General features: G+C 38.4%; 1 long non-coding RNA gene across 4 annotated transcripts in view; it reads right to left on the reverse strand.

Annotated features, from left to right (window-relative positions):
• The window catches only part of LOC138151965 (uncharacterized), a 98342-nt gene extending 93809 nt beyond the window's left edge, over positions 1–4533 (reverse strand). For all 4 annotated transcript variants that reach the window (XR_011165980.1, XR_011165978.1, XR_011165982.1 and 1 more), the window contains exon 1: positions 4373–4533. This is a non-coding gene — a long non-coding RNA (uncharacterized lncRNA). The remainder of the gene's footprint in view (positions 1–4372) is intronic.
• Positions 4534–5423: the final 890 nt, after the last annotated feature.

Genomic DNA, 5423 nt, shown 5'->3' on the forward strand with positions numbered 1-5423 from the left:
TTCCTTCCTTCCTTCCTTCCTTCCTTCCTTCCTTCCTTCCTTCCTTCTTTCCTTCCTAGATAATTAGAGGTTTGGGGGTTTATTAAGATTTTATGATAAACAGTTGGTAACCACTGAGGACAGGATTTTGTTTCTGGGTCTGGGTTTCAAAAAGAAGTGGATTTGAGAAGTGATAAGTTAAATAATACACAATAGTATGATATTAATGAGTTGAGTCTAGCCAAAATTCATGAGAGGCTTGAAACAACAAAGCAAGGCTATTTTAGAATGGATTTTGTCAGGAGGAAGACTTACCAGAATGCATACCAGAAAAACTTCTTTTTTTGACCTCCTATAAACATGCCCACTTTTCTGTAAATCCAGCCTCATAAATACAACTAAAATGTACAATTTAAATTATACTGGGGCAGGAAGTTGACCAGAGAAACCACTTATCAGTTTGACAAATTCTTCCAATGAACCTGATGAGTGGGGAAAAAAAGTACTTACTATGTGTTAAGTGCTATGCTGAACACTGAAGATAAGAATGGAAAGTAAAACAGTCTTTGCTCTCAAGGAGCTCACATTCTAATTGTGGGAAACAATGCAAATAGGATAGTTGAGCTGCACAGAAGATGAAGAGCCCCAAAATGTTTTAAGGATGGCTGCATTAGTGGAGTAGTTTGCAAAGTCCAGGGATCTTTACAGTACATTAATAGGCAGGATTGCAACAACTGTGAATCTCAAGAGTGTTGTGGCAGGATCTCAATGGAAAGGAGATGATGAGATGTAGTCTCAGTATCTCCCATTGAAGTGGATGACTCCCTGCTTATCCAAGCAACATGAGCATCCATGTCACCCAAAAGGACAGGGGGTGAGGTGGTACATAAACAATGAGTTAGTAAGAGATGAGATCAGGAAGAAAACATTACTAATACTGTGATATGAGAAAATTTCATAGAGGAATTGGATATTGATCTTGGTCTTGAAATATGCAAACAGTTTTAATAGGTAGAGATAATGGGAGGGAATTTCCGATAGGAGGATAGCACAAATAAATGTGCTGATGCATGAAGATGCCACACAATTAGGGTCAGGGGAGGGAGAAAGCAAATTGGCCAGTCTGTCTGAGTTATAAATTTATGTATGAGAATAATGTATGGTAAAGTTGGAAAGGCAAATTTCAGTAGCAGCTTGTATTTGAATTTTATCCTAAAAGCACTTGAAAGTCGCAGGATTTTTATAGGGGAGAAGTTATTTTGTTTTTAATAGAATAGTAATATAATCAAAGCAAAGAATGGTATGGATTGCAATGAAATACATTAAAGAGAATATTATCATAATAAAGTTGTGTCAGGAATGAAACCATGGTAAGCTAAGGACTTGAATAATACAGTGAGAGGTATTTCAATAAAGGGCCCTGATTAATGAGATATTTTTTTCTGTCTGTCTTCCAACTATGACTCGTTTCAAGCATTGACAAAAAAATACGACTCAATTATTTTTAATCCTGGTATTTTCAAGTCTTTTGTTTCCATCTTCCTAGACTGTCTTCTGTCCACATGTCCTTTCTGAAGATGCTCAGGAACCAACTCAGCAAATCTCTTATAAAAGTATGCTAAACAACTCATTGTTCTCTCCACCAATCAGGAGTAACAATTCCCTCCATACATAGTATGAGGTACCAGACTGTTTGTCCCCTAATCCATCAGGGTTGAAGCTGAGTTACATTCATATACTGGTTTAATATTTGCAAAGCACTTTACATATGGCATGTCATTTGATCTTCACTAGAAGCACCATGAGGGAGGTGCTATTATCATGCTTTATTTAGAGGCAATGAAAAAGAATATGTGAGAGGTTAAGTAACTTGCCCAAGTTTACAAGCAATTACATGTCTGAGGGGAGGGGGGAAGAAGGTAGGGTTGAACCCTCTTCTTTCTGACCCCTATCAAGTACTCTACTTCCTGTTAAACAGTGGACTGGAGTCAGAAAACCTGTGTTCTAGGATAAATGTTTGAATTCTGCCTCTAGTTCTCTTTACACTGCCTAAGCATTCAGATTTATATTATGTTTTAAGATTACAGGGCAGCCAGGTGGCTCAGCAAGTAAGAGCACCGGCTCCAGTGTCAGGATGACCTGGAGATCGAATCCCAGGGTCAGACATTCAGCACCACACTGTGATAGTAATGGCAATTAAAGATTCCCCTGTATTGGCTTGGTTTTCAAATTGATTGTATTAAAACCCAGAGCTTGTTAATCCCACCTGTGGGATGGACTTTTTGATGTGAAAAGAAAGTCCTGACTGGGAGGAGCTGGTGACGTAGATTTGGAGAGACAAGAGAGAGGCGGAAGTTTTTTTTGGAAGCAGCACCTCGTGTAGGGGGAGAGACTAAGAGATTGCTGGTGGCCGCTTTGAATTGCCCTGGACTTTTGAGACCTGCCCCCTGAGCTGCCAAGGACTGAGGAGACATGGCTGTTTTGCTGGTACTTTGTCTGTCTGTTTTGATGTTATTTTGCCAGATTTGTCCACTGGTGAAAGACTGTCCTGTTGAAGAAGTCCTGGAACCTGGCATTTGGTTAAGAAGGCCTGAGACTGTCCTGCAGACAGAGAGTGAATACTGTCCACTGGTGAGGGACAGTACTGTTGTTGCAGGGGTCTGGAGACTGTCCGGCAGACAGAATGAATACTGTCCACTGGTGAAGGACAGTGCTGTTGTTGCAGGGGTCTGGGAGCCTTTCTGTTGGTTTAGAAGCCCTGAAGAAGGATTTTCTTGTTGTATGTTTACAGAAATCCTGGGAGAGGGCTTTGCTAATGTGTTCAGGGGTTCTAGGACTGTTCTACAGACAGAGGATAAATTCATGAAGGGACTGGCAATGTATCTTATGGCCTTGCTAAGCCTTGTCTCCCCAGGAACTAAGATTGCTGAGAACTTGCCTCGTGTCAAGATGAAGAAAAGACCTCCATTTGGGTATTAAGTGCTGTGTTTAAACTTGATGTAACTCTGGGGTAGATTCAATTGTGATCCAGGGGTGGGGAACTTTTGACCTTTTTGTGTTCTATGGTTGAGCAAATGAATGTATTTTACTTATGTTTGGAAACTAATCTCCATTTGAGAAGAGGGGCTTTGTGGTGGACTTAATTAAGGTATAGCCTAGGGGTGGAGAAGTATTTGGAACAGAGACTTTGTAATTGATTGAATGATTGGAAAGTCCTGGGGTGGGGTAGGCCTTGGAGATGATTTAATCACACTTAGTAAATGCTGTATTTTGAATGATGTCATGTTTTGATCTTCTCTGTTCTGGGTTTGTTACTGAATAAAATAGAGAGCACCTATGCTGGTATTTTGAACCTGGGAAGTTGCCTTTGCTTGGTATTACATTACACACACCCAGAAATAACTGGCCATGTAACCTTGAGAAAGTTACTTAACCCCGATTACTTAAAAAAAAAAAAAAAAGATTACAAAGTATTTTCCTCACTAACACCTTGAGAGTTTAGTAGTATTAACATACTCATTTTATAGGTGAAGAAACTGAAATTCAGAGGGAATGACTTTCCTTTCCTTTTCCTAACATCATGTAGATACTAAGTAACATAGATGGTCTCCAAACACAGATCTCCTGATTCTAAACCTGGAGCTTGTTTTTATCGTTACTTTTTGTTTGTTTGTTGTTTTTTTCCCATCTGTTTCTTCATCTGTAAAATGAGGCAGTTAACTAGAGCATATCCAAATGTCCTTTCCAAGCTGTAAGATTTTGAAGCTTATTAGCTAGAGGGAAAATCTGAAGGAGGGATCAATGACTGGAGTTGATTCCTGTGAAATCTCCTTCATGGTTTGAGTGTTTACCTGAATGTTCACATAACTCCTTTGCCTGGTTGGAAATCTGATGCAGGTAATATCACAAAAGTCAACATATTCATTACACACTTATCTCCCTAGAGGGTGTTGAAGTCATTTCCTGTTCTCATTGTGATTCTTAGATGACACAGATTATACAAACCCCTGCATTCAGACTTTTTCTGATCTCTTTGACTAAGTAGTTTAAGTAAAACCAGCTTGATCTGAGAGCAGTCCCCTCTCGTCATATTTTTTCTTGTACATACATCCTATCTGGAGGTACAACTCCACTGGGAGAAAAATGGAGAATGCATTTATATCCCTCTGAAACAATGCTGAGAGAGCAGTGAGCAATTACATACACAGGCACTTTATAAATAAAATAGGATAAGCATACATGAAAACTAAAACCAATAAGAGATAAAACCAAAATGAAAACTTATCCTCAACATTATCTAAATAACTGCAGAAGAGAATAAATCTCATTCTAGCTGTCTCCCCAGACATAGAGACATATGTGTTGCAGGTAATCTACTCCTCCCAGCTCTTACCTCTTTCTTCCTTTGACATGCACTGTAGTTCTGAGGTTTGGCAAATGTCACTTCCATATCTCCATAAGATTGATGGGTCACTCTAGAGCAATGCCTCTCCCTTCTGAGATGTTTTCTGCTAGAGCCCAAAGCCTGTAACATACCTTAGAATATTATTTTTCTACCATGTGCTCAAATCCCACCCCCAGCACCCTCCCTCCTCTTCTTTATCTATCATTCCTCTCTCCTCTCATCACAAAACTTGGGCCACAAAATACAATATCTCATGAGTAATGTGAAAGAGTGATTGCAAGGAAATCCCAGAAGATATTGTGGAATGTTGTATTAGTAAAACAGTATTGAAAATCATCTGTATCACAAAATCATCTCCAAGAAGTCAAAATCAAGCAGTGAATGAAAATGCCTTCACTCACTACAAGGCAAAAATTTAGAACAGATACCAAATAACACATTTTTCATCCTAAGTGTTTATTTTTAAAAATCCTGTTGCTTCTGGAGAAAAGGGTTTCTATGCCTAACTATATCTCTTTTGAGGAAAAGAATTTGTACACATGCCACATAGCACATTAAACATAGTAGGAGTCTAACAAACACTTGTTGAATGAATGCAGTTTACTGTTCTCCATTCCAGCTCCCAAAGGCACACACACACACACACACACACACACACACACACACAGCAAAGGAATATAATATGATGTGATGATGTAATGGCACAATTACCACCCAAGTAAATTAATGGACCAATGCTTGTTTAACGTGTCATAATTGCATTAAGTTTTATAGTGAAGAAATACATAAGATGGGAAGAGATAGGCTATTTAAGATAAATCCTTTCAGAGTGACTGCACCCTGATGGGATCACCTAAATTAAGAGTTTGATTCATAGATTTAGAGGCTCATACAATGATGAGGGACTTGGGAGTTAATTCAAAGTAATTAAACACATTTAATATGGATAAATAAACTAGAATTCTAATTTCTTTCTTTGATCGATATATTACATACACACATGTATGTATATATATATATATATATATATATATATATA

Source organism: Petaurus breviceps, unplaced genomic scaffold (assembly GCF_028583685.1).
Source record: "Petaurus breviceps papuanus isolate PSGF00001 unplaced genomic scaffold, PetGlider_PUasm1.0 151, whole genome shotgun sequence".
Taxonomy (NCBI): Eukaryota; Metazoa; Chordata; class Mammalia; order Diprotodontia; family Petauridae; genus Petaurus; species Petaurus breviceps.